The sequence below is a fragment of the Lampetra planeri genome, chromosome 13 (assembly GCF_965212315.1).
Source record: "Lampetra planeri chromosome 13, kcLamPlan1.2.h2, whole genome shotgun sequence".
Classification (NCBI taxonomy): Eukaryota; Metazoa; Chordata; class Hyperoartia; order Petromyzontiformes; family Petromyzontidae; genus Lampetra; species Lampetra planeri.
In genome coordinates this window covers 11,623,339-11,637,414 of record NC_136119.1, presented here as the reverse complement: position 1 = coordinate 11,637,414, position 14,076 = coordinate 11,623,339, and positions in this window count along the sequence as shown.

Sequence of the window (14,076 nt, the reverse complement as noted above, 5' to 3'; positions counted from 1 at the left end):
GGGATATGTGTATAATCACCAACAGGTAATGAATCAAACAACTGTTCCCTCTGGTTTTACATTAACAGGTTAAATGTCTGACTAACACAGCCACTGTAGCTCGTTTTCTGCAATGTGGCGGTGGCTCTCCGATCTTACATTGACATGCAAATTCATCACTTTAACATCACTAGCACCGCTCACTCGGCTTATGACCCTTGGGCTACACCCATTTCAAACCTTCAAAACATCCTGCCTAAGCAACTTTCCCGATATTTGTTTTTCTCCTGATGATGATTGCTTGCATTGCGATCGAAACGCCGTAGTAATTTTGTGTTATTTTCTTTGAACCTATGTACGTGACTTTTAGCGAAAGACCCAAGAATATGAAATCCTGCAGTCACGAAAGCTTTAAGTCAAAACTGTTCCCTTCCTGAGCAATAGTTCGACGCGTTCCAAAAGCAAATCCCAAGCAATGTGCATAACAGTCTGTTAGCCGTGAAGGATTGAGTTTGGTCAAAACAATGTCCCCCAGTCGTCAAGTGTCAGGGCAGACAGGGTAGACAGTTCATAATTAAGGTTTTTTGGGTTAGATCGCGTAAGTATAAATGTTGTGTCGTAACTCTCCACCACCCGACACAGCCAGTAAGGTTTGTAACATAACAAACGCGCCAGTTAGTTACTACTTCAGCCCACTGGTGTGTTGGAGAGTAAATCCACAACATTTACTGTGAGTGTCGCTCCTCTGCCCTCAGTTGTTGTTGGAGGCCGACTGCCCCTTCCCTCTTAAACACACACACACACGCAAGCCATACTTTCACTGTGAGTCAAGACATTTAAATGTCTACCCCAGGAAGACCATTATTACATCTGGATCCCAACACCGCCAGCACGACAACAACCGCCGTTCGCCACAAAGTGGCGGCGACGTCACCACGGCGCTTGTGCCAGGCTACGTGCACTTCAAAGGTCACGTGAAGTGTCGAACCCCCGCTCGGCAGGAGGTCACTGGACAGACCCAGGTGAAATCGGTTGACTGACCAAGATGCACCAGCTGTGCCCCCTACTGTGCCAACAATTTGCTGCATTTTTTGACGGCCTCCGCTCCGCTCGTTGTTGTGAGCAGCGACGCTCCTCTGCCCTCCGTTGTTGTCGTTGTTGTTGTCGTTGTTGTTGTAGGGCTATTGCCTCCAACTGCCCACAGCAGCGCCCTTCACGAGCCTCCTCCACCGTCCCGACGTGCAGTATAACAAAGGCGGCTCCAGAGACGGCTCGTCCCCTTGGGCCTCAAGGCCACGAGGACACAGTCCAGAGGTCGCAACCGAGTACCCGATACCCGTACCCTACCCGATACCTGGCTACCCGTACCCGGCCGGGTACGGGTACCCGTTTGCGACCCTGGTGCGGCCGGGTACGGGTAGGCCGTGAGTCACTGGTGAGTAACCATTTGTCACTCATTTCCCAACGTCTTGTCTCTTCTCACAATTCAAGTTCCTAGAATCAACCCACCCGCGCCTGCAACATGGCTTCATCCCAGAGGTCGCAATCAGGTACCCGATACCCGTACCCTACCCGTACCCGGCCGGGTACCCGGCCGGGTACGGGTAGGGTACGGGTACGGCCGGGTACGGGTACCCGTTTGCGACCCTGGTGTGGCCGGGTACGGGTAAGGAATCAAAACCCGTTTGCGACCTCTGCGACACACTGACGCCTCATCATACCGTGCCAGTGATGCCGTTATCGTGCCAGTGATGGCAAACGTTACCACCGTGCTTCGCCACATCTTAGCAGGAATGATAACGAAGATACACATACACGGCATTGAAAACTCATTTATTTTCGAACTGCTTTTAGTGTTCAGTTTATTGTCCTCACCCCCACCTCCAATTAGCACGGTTTGGTTGCGTACGGTGCGAAAGAAGTTCAACATGTAAGAATAGGTTTTTCCCCTTTTTTCTGGCAACAAAACTGAAACTTTTTTTTTACAAAGAATCACGTCTGCATTAACCACAACACTTGTGGTCAGAATGCAAAAAAAAGGTTTTAGTTTTGTTGCCAGAAAAAAAGGGAAAATCTGTTCTTATATTTTGGTACTGGCAAATGAGGTATCATGATGTAAGTTCAACATGCATGCAAACAACAGCTAAGGGTTTCGCACTCAAGTTAATCTGCAAGCGTGTGATAAGTTCGCATTGACATGGCTTCGTCACACGAGCACAGGCACACGTGTTATATCAGCACGCGCCTTTGCATTCTCTACCGCAGACTTTGCTTTAACCAGCGCGGAAGGGTGGTGGTGGTGGTGGGGGGGGGGAGGCGACTGATTTTAGGCCGAGTCAACATAAAGGAGATCCTCATCGGTCATCGTGGAACGCATGCGTCTTTCACAGCAGCATTGAACACCAACCCGACCCACGCGGCCAATGACTTCAAATGCACGTGGACGAAACATCGTCAAGGGTAATCGCGGACCGTTGACTCGGCAATGTTCGCGAGCATTCCTGAAGTAAATAAATAAATAAGCAATCGCGAAAACACAAAAGTAGTGCCACAGCTGTCGTGCTTGATAAAGCTGCTCATTAAATATGCCACCGGTGATATTTCGCGATAAAATGGATATGCGCATGCTTAAAAAAAGGCGGGCCTGGCCCTGCTAAATAAAAGTAAATACAAAAATTGTCGCAGATTTCCAAAAAAAAAACTCAGCAGCAAAATTTGTAAGCCCATCCAAAACCGATGCTTCGGATAAAGATCAGCAAGTGACTAAGGAGGCCAAGCGCGAGGAACTGTGCTTTCGTGCTTTGTGCGCAGGAGGTGTAGGGGGAAGGAGCTTGGGGAATTCTTTCCTGATTAGAATTTTTCCGTAGCAAATTACATTAAAGTATTTTGCCTGGGATTAAGCCAGCAGGGGAGATGTGTTATTATTGAATATCTTTATTATTGACTTCACCATTGGGTAGTTCAATTATCTGGTAGAATGCAAATGGTGTTAGAACCAAGATGTCACTTTGTGCGTCTGATAAATCTAACGTATTTCCTAAAGGCCACTCTAAATGAGAGATAGGTCTGACTCAGATAAGTGAATACAGCACACGTACTACATGCCCCAATAATCAAATCAAAGCACATTGCTTTATTTGTGATGTGTGTTTTTTTTTCTCAACGTAACATTTTTTTCTTTTTGATCTACAGGTCTGCGAGTGGGGGGATGGAGCTTGTTATGGTTTTCATTTTTATTTCTGGAGGTCCGATTATTCATGTATTGTACGTGTCATTGCACGTGTGTGCATATGAATTGGCAAAACATTCCCGCATGTATCACACAAAACACTGGTGAGCAGAGTTCTGTCCTTTTTCGAGCGAGCATCTATGAAGCCCGGCACAGCGTGCTCAAAGGCGGCGTGGCCGATGTTGACGCTAATTGTTTGTTGCAGGCCGAGTAGACTCAGGGGAGGCCCAGTTTAAGTTGAACCTGTGCATATCCAGTTGATGTGTGTATGTGTAATGACAGTAGAGTCAGTCTGCAGTTGGAATGGACTAGTGGCCACGGGAGGTAATGACAGGGGAGTCAGCCTGCAGTGAGAATGGACTAATGGTCATGGGAGATAATGACAGGGGAGTCAGCCTGCAGTGAGAATGGACTAGTGGCCACAGGAGGTAATGACGGGGGAGTCAGCCTGCAGTGCGAATGGACTAGTGGCCATGGGAGGTAATGACAGGGGAGTCAGCTTGCAGTACGAATAGACAAGTGGCCACGGGAGGTAATGGCAGGGGAGTCAGCTTGCAGTACGAATTGACTGGTGGCTACGGGAATGATCGAGAATAAGGGCGTGGCCAGGTGACGTAAGAGGACGGTGGAGTCTACCGGTAGAGCGAGCGGTCTAAAACCAGCGAGAAGATTCTGGAATAGGGGCGTGGCCTCGGACCGTATATAAGGGAGATGCGCGGGAGACTCGGGGCTGTTGCAGTGGGGGTCTCCGCCTGTTCGAGTGTGAGCACGTGGCTCCTTAAATAAAGAAAACATCTCAAGACAAGTGCGTCCAAGTCGTCATTACATATTTAAGCAACGGTGTTGCGTGCAACCAGAAACTGAGCGCTGTGTCTCTGGGATTACAGCAGACCGACTGCTATCGACTCTCTACTACGAAATAAGGGTGTGTGGCGGCATGTATACACAGACATGTCACGTGGGTCATGGCTAACATGAGTGGCAAATATATCTGAATCTGCCCTGGGCCTCCCCTAAGTCGACTCGGCCTCATAGGAGTATCTGGTGTGGTGTGTAAACCATCAGCACTGAGGAGACAAAGGCGGGCAGGATAGTGTTGTGGCAGCCTTCATAGAGGCACTCGCAAACGGCACTCAAGGCTCGAGGAGAAACTTCGGACACATACAAGCGCGCGTCACCTCGACATTTCGCTAATGCGCTGCACCTATCGATGCTGGCTATGGCACCGACGCTGATCTCATTACCTACAACAGCAGACTTCCAACTTCCGAGATCTTGAGTCGACATACCTGCTAGAGTTGGCTCAGCCCCTTCCTCAGCAACCCCCCCCCACCTCGCCTGCCTCTCCCGCGGCCCCCCTGGGATTTATAAAAATTAATGAGCACCACCTGCTTGGTTGAGGCTGCGCGTTGTCTTCGCGTGGGAGCTCGACGGGAGAGGGTTTCACCCTCGTATTGAATTCCCGACATCGGCCGGTGGCTGCCGAAGCGTTCGCGAGAATCGTGGCCGCTCCCGATTCTCTCCCCGCCAAACCATCCCCCATATCACCAAGCCGCCCCCCCCCCCACCACCACTACCAAGTCCCCCCCCCCCACCACCACCAAGCCCCCCCCCCTCACCACCACCACCAAGACCCCCCCTCACCACCACCACCAAGCCCCCCCCCACACCACCACCAAGACCCCCCCCACACCACCACCACCAAGACCCCCTCACCACCACCACCAAGCCCCCCCCCCCACACCACCAAGCCCCCCCCCCACACCACCACCAAGCCCCCCCCCCCACCACCACCACCAAGCCCCTCCCCCCCACCACCACCACCACCAAGCCCCCCCACCACCACCAAGCCCCCCCACCACCACCACCAAGCCCCCCCCCCACCACCACCACCAAGCCCCCCCTCACCACCACCACCAAGCCCCCCCCCCCCACCACCACCACCAAGCCCCCCCACCACCACCAAGCCCCCCCACCACCACCACCAAGCCCCCCCACCACCACCACCACCAAGCCCCCCCCTCCTCACCACCACCACCAAGCCCCCCCACCGCCACCACCACCAAACCGCCAACGGTGCGAAGCCACCGAGCGATGTCTCTGCACGGAGTCTCCCTCGCCCGGTTCACCCGGTTCGAAGTTCACCCCCCCCCCCTCTCGCGCCGCGCAGCGATCAGAGCGTTACTCGGTATCCCACGCAGGGGACACGACCAGTGCCGGATGAAGATAGTGCGGGGCCTGTAGAATGTGTTAGAAAGGAGCCTAAAATTAAAAAAACACGTAAATATTAAAACACAAATTTTTTTACTTGCATAGTAAAGTAATTGTATTTTTCATTTTCTATACGGCCAGATGATACGACAAATCGCTAACCTTAAAAGCCAGTCGTTCATAAAAGTTGAGTGCGGTATAGTACTATCGTAACAGAGCAAGTGCAGAATCACTGAACCGGAATTTATATGATAATAGGTTTTTCCCATTTTTTCTGGCAACAAAACAGGTGTTAAGATGGTAAAACACCAAACTGGAACCTTTTACAAGGAATCATGTCTGCATTAGCCACAATGATTGTGGTCAGAATGCAAACAAAAAACGCACTGATAATATATGCATTGTCCTTGAAACTGATTGGTCCACACCAGAGACCACAAGCATTGTGGTTAATGCGGACATGATTCCTTGTTAAAGGTTTCAGTTTGGTGTTTTAACATCTTAACACCTGTTTCGTTGCCAGAAAACAGGGAACACCTATGATCATATTTTGGTACTTGCAAAGGAGGTCCCATGATGATACGGAATTGATAGCTTGAAATAATTTAGCGCTGGGCCCTTGAAAGTGCGGGGCACGTAGCTATTAAATAATCAGCTACTTATCGCTCGACTTGCACCATCTACAAGCATCAAAGTCATATTTAGCCAGAACAATTATTTACGCATCCTGACTTAAAGCTTTAGTGACTGCAGGAGTTCATATTCTTTGGGTCTTTCGGTAAAGTCGCATAGAGCAAAAAAATGTGTTTACAAAAATTACGACGTTTCGATCGCAATACAAGTAATTGTCATCAGGCTCTTTCTACTCCGGATGACGATTGCTTGTGTTGCGATCGAAGAAAAAGTTTTTGTTCTATGTGACTTTACCGAAAAACCGAAATAATATTTACGCATCCGTTTAGCGGGGCTTCCAATAACAATACTAATAAGAACAACAATAATAACGCGCTCCTTTAAGACAATGAGGGAACGCGTGCCGTGTTGAGAAATTGCACTAATAGAGGCGCAGGGTGCATGGCAAGCTTGAAACAATTCACGAGTCAAAATACGGACATTTATTTTCAAACGAAGCCGTAATTTACGTTATTTTTTTCTCTGAACTCATAATGCACTTGTGCTTTTAACTTCGGTAGGTTGGTAAATTAAAGCACAGAGCTTGAAAACCACCACTAAGTAAAGCGTACAAATGGAATTCTTTATCCAGAAAGAATTTTAATGAACACTGCATGAGATGTTGGGAAGATCCCCTCGTCGGGATATGTGCACCGACACACATACACCGATGTCACGAGAACGTGCCGGAGAGACTCCACGCAGCTGGAATCTCGACCTCGCTCTGCTGCACTGCCTCCTATAGGAACCTCACCGCTGTGCTGACAGGTGTCTCAAGCAGGCTCCATCCGCAGGCGACTCACCAACCCTAAGCAGCCACGTGACGAGCGCCGAGCATGTGGACGAGCGAACAGCAACATTCATCAATGAATGTACGAGCAAAAAAAGAAGAAGAAAAAATATACTTAAATAAATCCGTAAGAAAGTCAGGAACCCCCCCCCCCCCCCCCCAAAAAAAAAAAAACCCGCCTTCTGTCCTCTGACCCGAGGGTTAAGTCTGATAGCTTATCAGCAGATATAACTCGTGGCCCTTGACCTGGGGGCATACTTTAAAGGTTATCACAAGGACCTCGCTGCACTTTGACTTGCAGCTCCGATCCTCCAGCCGCCTCGGGCCGCGTGGATCCCCTCGCGTCGGTAACTCAAAGCCGAGCGCGTCGTCCGCGGCTGTCAGGGAGTGCGTGCGGCACTTGTGTATGTACGTGTATGTACGGGGAGCGGTGGTGAAGCGGTTAGCGCGCGGCGCTACGAACCTGGCGACCCGGGTTCGACCCGGGTTCGATTCCCGCTCACGGCCAACACCAGTGACGATTATTTGAACCGGTCCTGGGCCGACTCAGCCTGAAATGGGTACCTGGTGTGGTGTGTAAACATCGCCACTGGGGAGACAAAAGCGGTCGGGCGTGGTGCTGGCCACCCACCCACTCGTGTAGCGTTCCGGCCTTCATAGGTGCTCGCTAACAGCACTTGCCCCTACAGTCTGTTAAAGCTATACGGGGGATCTTTGTCTTTGTCTGTGTATGTACGTGTATGTACGAATGTAGGTTGAACTTCTTTCGCACCGCACAGCAGCCAACCGCGGCTAATCGGAGGTGCTGGGGGAGGGGGTGACAATCAATGCCGGCGATGCTGTTGGCGCCGCCCCTCTTGGGCATCGGTGAAGAAGAGCTTCGTGGCTCGTCGGATTTCTCCGGTATAAATAAATAAATAAATATTCCCATTTCGATTCTGTGGTCTTATGGTTATAAGCAGCAAGCTGTATTCGCAATCCGGAGGGTCGCCGGTTCGATTTGATCTCCCGGCACGATGGATTCAATGATGGCTCGGTGTTTTAAATTCCTCCTGCCTCCGGAAGGAATTTAAAACACCGCCTCCGTCCACCTCGGGGATAAATGAATGGGTACACGCAGCAGCTGTAGTCGATGCCGCAGGTTATGCGGGGGGGGGGGGTGGGGGGGTCCTTCTCCAGTCGTAAAGTCCATCGCAACATAGACGAAGGTCAGATCGAGTTTGGAAATCCGGTAAAGGATACCATCGAACGGCGAATGAACCTTTCATAATGCATGGTATTATGGATGACGTTGGTCGCAAAGCCTACCGCGTGTTAAACTGAATTAACCTTTGTTTGTCGTGCAGAGAAGTGATGAAACCAAAGAGGAGAAACCGTTCACGGAGTACTCGCCACGTTTGCGATTGCCCGGTCATCATTGTTCCTGGGTCGTGGGGAAGTCTTAGCGTGAAGCCAGCCAGGAGGCTCAGCCCACGGGATCTTTGACATCTGTGGTGCCCTTCCCCACCCCACCAACCCCATTGACTTTTCCGTTGGAGAGATGTTCAGCTTCCAGGAGGGCTTCTGCTGCTGGTGTCCAGAACGGTGGGCTCGTGGCGGGTTTAAGGCGTGGGTGCTTCCACCTCTACCGTAGTGGCTTGCCAGCGTGGAAGAGTAGGCCAAAAAACCCTCTAGAGGGGGCTTATATAAATATATTTTTCCGATTTTTTTCTACTGGCAAGGCATATTGTTTTTCTATGCTTTAATAAAAAAAACTTCTCTGTTTATATCTTTGATTCCCCCCTCCCCCCCGCCATGAACAAAACAGGATTCAAAACCAGCGATGTGACGTTGGACGCGGCCTCGATTTTGTTGCCAAGGAGAGTGGAATAACAAGGGATGTGCAATATCTATTCCCGCTCAATTGTAACACTGTAACACTGAAACTGTCATGAAAGATCCACGTTTATTTTCCAAAGTTTGAAAATGTTTTTTTTATTTAAACAAACAAAAAACAAATCGGTGACTCTATTTCCATACGAGCATTGGGCAATGCTGGTATTGGCTGATGACCAGGGCTGACCACTCAGCGTCCAACATTTCTATGGTGGCGTCCCAGTCTCTCCAGTCTCGCAATTGTGAACCGCCTGCTGCAACCACATCACCACCAGCTGTCCGGTTATTTGATTAGAATTTCTAATGCTCAGTTTGAGAGCTGGGAGCCTTTTCATTTATATAAACGTGCATAACAAGGCGCTTACACGGTGTGCACTGCAACTAAACTAAAACCTAAACTATTTTTCATTTGAGTTTACCAGGTCAATCCCATCAAGCTCTTTTTCAAAAGCGACCTGGCCACCAATGATAGCTCAACAAAGTGGCCTGACGCGTGGAAATGTATAGCGGCCAAATAGTCTAAACGCACGTTTCGATGTGTGGAGGGGAAAAACCGGAGGACCCGGAGAATAATCCACGCAGCCACGGGGGGGGGGGGGGGTGCAACACGCAAACTTAAAATATATAGCAGGGGTAAGGTTTGTGATCGAACCAACAACCTCCTGCATACCAGGCGGGGGAGATAAAATCTCGCCATCGCGGGGACCCAATCCACTGCTGGAATGAAGTCCTCTCCCTTGCCTAGCATGTCCACCTAGACTCCTAGGGCCTACACACAAGCTGATTTCATTGCTCCATCTCCACGGCGAACAACCCCCCCCCCCCCCCCAAAGCATGGAACATGGCTTCGTTAGAGGCTTTTGTCACTCGCTGCAGGATCGGTTCACGGTAGGACACATACAATTTTCAAAGTCTAAAATTGTGCATGAGCGCCGGGGAAAGAAGATGCGGTCTGCAAGGTTACGCCAGGTCTCAAAGAACAAATGTTAAATAACATGAGACGCAAAGCCGTTTATATTGGTGAAAAGCGATGCATTTATGTAAACTATAGATGTGCCCTGCCAGTGCTGCGGCGAACATTTGTTGGCAGGCCGGGTGCATGCACAATGGAAATGCATAAACACGGGATGCACCGACACACGCCACAACATCACAATGCAGCGGGTCTCTGTGCCACATTGAATTTAGCTGTGGGGGCCCATGGGAAAAGGGGAGAGAAACAACAACAGAGGTTTTGCAATAACCAAACGTGTACACACACACACTAATGCACCCCTTCACGGCAATTACAAACACATGTTTGCGTTTAGAAATTGACCTTATCACAGCATGCATGTAACATGCATAATGAGACTGCAAACAATCCAGGATTAAACGGAGATCTCGCTCTCCAGCTGCCCACGTCTCTCGCAACACTCACCTGCGTACCCGTCTTGTGAATGTGCAAAACAACCAGACTGATATCCATATTGAGCACATGATATGCATAGCCACTTTCCGTGTCTATGGAGGCCTCGCTTGTTTTCCCTCCACATTCAGAAACATGCGTCTAGGTTGTTTAGAGAATTTGGCCGCTATAAATTTCCACGTGATAAGCCACTTCGTTCAGCTATCATTTGTGGCCATGTCGCTTCTGAAAATTAAGCTAATAGCTCAGTGGGCTTTACTTGGTAAGACACGTGATTTGTTTTGGCTTTATTTGTATGTATTTATATTTTGAAGTGATTTTTTTTACCTTTCCTATACTTTTCACTCCTATCGTGTTTTTTAAACTTGTTTGTTGTTGTGCCGTTATGACCTGCCTCGACTGGACATCTGTGAAAAAGAGCTTTATAGCTCATGGGATTACCGCCAGTATCAATAAATATTCAGATTTTGATGTTATGCGTGTGTCGCTAAGTTTAGAGGATACATGCATATAAATATTTGGGGCAGTGTAGTTAAGGTCTCTGAACCTGGTGACCCGAGTTCGATTCCCACCAATGGCTAACGTCACTGATGGATGAAGCCCTCACCACAGCGTATCGCTCATGGAGACTGTTTGACCATACTTCACCACGTTGGGTCAATGTACTGTAGGTTAGCAAAAAGAAGGAATAAACAAACTGGCCCATTATTATAGCCATTTATCTTTCATACGCTGTTCTCAAATATATATTAGACTCTATTTTGTATGTGTTCTATGTATGACGTAGAAAAAAATATCCTTTAACATCATGTTGGGGTATAAACCTCATTAATATATCGCAGTGCGAGCATCTTCGCATACTAACAATAGTCGTGCTATAGTACGAAAATTATAATCAGAACAAACTATTAGATATTATAGTATGCTATTTTATCTCTTAAACATTCAATTAAATGCGTTTTCCGACATATCTTTACAACAAAATAAATTAAAAACCTCCCTTATAAAATGATACAGATTTAACAAATGACGAAATAAAGAATAACCATATGAATTTAACTGCATATTATAAGCAATATTGTCCGCAAAAACTTTTGAAAAGTAAAAAAGGAAACCTTAGGTTGGTTGATTAAATGTCTTTGCAAAAAATATGTTTACTACCACTGGGACTAGAAGTTAGATTTTTTTTATTCAGACCGTCCACTTACTGAGTTTATTAGCGATTCTTCCCATCACATTTCACCACAGATGCTGGCATATGTGTCGCACCGTGTAGCCAGAATGCTAATTGTGAGTGGTGTCGTGGCGTACAGCGTTTTTTTGCAAGTCGAACTCCTCCAGAATCCTGATTTCTCTCTCTCCGCGTTGCAATTTGCGACGCCACTCGTGCCAATTCAATCCGGACGCCTCGCCCGTTTTGTTGTTGTTGTTGTGTGTGTTGATGATCATATTCTTTGGGTCTTTCGGTAAAGTCACGTAGATAGGTTAAAAAAAATAATAAAGTAAACAAAAAACAACGACGTTTCTGTCGCTTGTGTTGCGACCCAAACAATGTTAATTTCTGCAGTCACTAAAGCTTTAAATGTTGCTGATCATCTTGCCGGGATTTAAAATCGCCCAAAACTTTTTTTTACGAGTCGAACGTTGTTGTTTGCAAGTTAAACGCACTCGTGCTCCAAATTTGGTCGTGGATTTTTTTTTAATCCGCTGTCTGCTCATCTGTGCCCTTGTGAAGGTTTATTTACTTTGTAAATATATACCCCAGTGGCACAACAATGCATTTTAATTAATACACAGTGGACATGCAAGGGGCATCTTTATTAAGGACGGGTGGTGTGGTCAATACAAACTCAATACATCTGACAGCTGATAACTCGATAATGACTTTGTGCGTGTGTGGAGGGGGGGGCAGGGAGAATAACCCAATCACATTTTAAAAAAGGTGCATGGGTGGCCCTCATTTTTATACCAGTGCTGAGCCAGCAACGGTGAGTGGCTGAGTTGGAATCGGGTCAGCTACCAGTGATTAAAGTAGGCCCTCACGCATATTCAGTGGATGGTGTCAGTGCTCTCAACATCATAATTTGTATTAACAAAATCAGGTCAATGAGTGGATGGTGTCCGTACAGTGATGTCAAAAGAATTCTACTATGATCTTGTAATAATTTAAACGTATGTGGAGCGTTACACTCTGTACGCATCTCAAGGAGCATACACCATCGTGCAAACTTATTCTCGCAGCGTCTTTTGGCTTAGCCATCGGACAAAGGCGGTCACCACATCGCCCGTCGCTTTCCGATGCGCTTCTGCGGCCGTCTGGAACGCTCTTCCTTCAGATATTCGGAAGCCACTGGAGCTATGCAGCCTTAAAACCAAGATTGTAAACTCATTTGTGTTTAGTTTGTTGTCCTTCCCCCGCACCTCCGATCAGCACGGTTAAGATGCAAAAGGAGTTCCACGTACATGGGTGCCTCTCCGGGGGAAGCATTCTCTCGGCTTGGCAGTGGTGACACGGCTCAGCGGTAGCGTGCGCAGGGGTTCCCGTGGTTCCGCTTTGCTGAAGGGGCAGGTGTGTTTTGTTTCTCCACCACGTGATGCGACTCTCACCGCACAGTTTGTGTTGTAAATTGACGGTTCAATTTGATTGACATCCATTGCAGTTGTATCCTTTTGCGTCACTACTCCCACGATAATGCCTGCCAAATGTTTGGACAGACGTTGGTAGAAACTCCTTTACATCTAAAGCCACATGGCGACTTCCCTGATGCTGAGCTAAGGCTTGGCGCTCTGCTGAACGCCTGCATTACAAACGTGTACACGTACGTTACTCTTCATTATGCATTACATTTGTCAAGAGAGTTTGGTTCTCAAAGTGCCTTTTTTGTGTGCAAAATAAATATTTACACTGAAAGTAAATATTACCACATGTTTAATGTTAAGTAATAATGTATGGTGTGGGATGCCTTTTATAATTATAGAAACATAATTTGCGTATTTATCCAGGAGAGCCACCGTGAGTCGTTGGACTCTTTTCAGAAAGATCTCGCATTTTTTTAATTTTACGATGTTTTAATTTGTTTATTTTACAATATTTTCAGCCAAGTAATGAATACACCTGGGGAGGAAACCGGAGGGCTCGGGAAATAGAATCCACTCGCAACAAGGGGCCAATGCTGTATCCCCGTACAGATGGAAACAGATGGCGATCAGTCCACTTGCTGAGCCGGGGTGTGTGCCAACCACCGCCCAGCAGAGGGTTGATTCAGCTGTTTAACCATACTTCACCACACTGGTCAGTGCGAGTGGGAAAATAGCGTTTTGTTGGGGGGCGGGCAGCGGTTCAGGGGTCACTCACCACTGATGTTAGTCATGAGCAGGGGTCAAGCTCAGGTTATCGAGTTCACGATGTAGCGTGCTTTAATCCCTGCACCACCACCACTCCACTCCAGGCACATGACGTAGGGGAATGAATGTGCTTATTAAAGTCTAATTGGCAGGATACCATGTACGAGTAAAGAGCATGTGACATTGTTTTGGAGGAGAATGCCACCGGCACACACACAGCATGCAGCCCTCGCTCTCTCGTTAGTGTTTGTCAATGCGGTGCCACATTAGAAAAATAAATATTAAAAGTAACCACTTGAAAAGTATGTTTTTAAGTCATGCGTTTTTGACTGACATCACCCAACGAAGAAATATTTTAATCGTTCATGAAAAAAGTTGCAAAAAAATTGGAAACGTTCTACAACATAAATATAACCCTAATGAATTATGTTAGTTATAGTGCCGCATTTAACGGGGATAACAACGAGAATTTTGTGCATTTTAATAGGAGAGGTGTACATAAACACGAAGCCACACTCACATGTATCGACACAATTTAAGCGAAATGGAATATCGACAACAACAATA